Source organism: Triticum aestivum, chromosome 2D (genome assembly GCF_018294505.1).
Source record: "Triticum aestivum cultivar Chinese Spring chromosome 2D, IWGSC CS RefSeq v2.1, whole genome shotgun sequence".
NCBI classification, from domain to species: Eukaryota; Viridiplantae; Streptophyta; class Magnoliopsida; order Poales; family Poaceae; genus Triticum; species Triticum aestivum.
Window position 1 is genome coordinate 406,301,981 of NC_057799.1, and position 1,011 is coordinate 406,302,991.

Sequence of the window (1,011 nt, forward strand, 5' to 3'; positions counted from 1 at the left end):
AGTGTTTGGAAAAGTAGATACGACGGAGACGTATCAATGTTCCGTGTCAGATGGGCTAAGAATGTCGAAAGAGAAAACCGGAATTTCACTATCATGACTATACCCGACGCCAAGAGCGCTACTGTGAACCCTATTGCAAAAAATGAGCCATGGGTACATGCTAAGCACGTGACACAATGCTTCTTCATAACCGACCCGCGCAATCCCAGCCGTGTTGTCGTGAGGAGAGGCAAAAGGAACATCATTGGAATGGATGGAGTCGCTAACGAGGAAGACTATGATTAGTACGACAACCCAATGAGGGAAGATGATGATGATGATGAAGTATACGTGAAAAGAAGAATCAATACTACATTACCTAAGAAAAATCGTACTCCATGGAAAAGGCAAAGTCACAATGAGGGGCTCAATTATTCTTCAACGAACAAGAAGGGAAAGAAGCGACTCAAAAACGAAAACGTCAACGCTGAGGAACCGTATGTTATCGGTCAAATGATGTAATATATATGTTCCTATTTTGTATACACACTTAGCCATTATTATGCATGGGTCCAATGATGTAATATATATGTTCCTATTTTGTATACATATTTAACCGTCAAATGATGCAATATATATCGCCTTCAATTCCCTTCGTTAACTGCTCTCGGAAAAAAAGTGAGAGAAAATAAAGGAAAAGAAAATAGAAGGAAACAAACAGGAAAGCAACAGCGCTTTTTTGAGAAAAGAGCTACAGCTAGTCAAGGTAGCAGTAGCGGTTTCTACATGAAACCGCTATAGCTACCTGGAGTAGCTATAGCGCGTTTTGCCTAAACGCGCTACTACTATGCCCACTTAACCCCGAAAATCCCCACTCCTCTCTTCATCCCGCCTCTTTTCCCCGAAATCCCCACACTCTCTCTTCCCCCGTCGTGCCGCCGGAGCCCTCGCCGTGCCTCTGCGCTCGCCCCCGACCCCGACGCCGGCTCCGGCCCCCGACCCCGACCCCGGCTCCAGCCCCGGCGCTCGCCC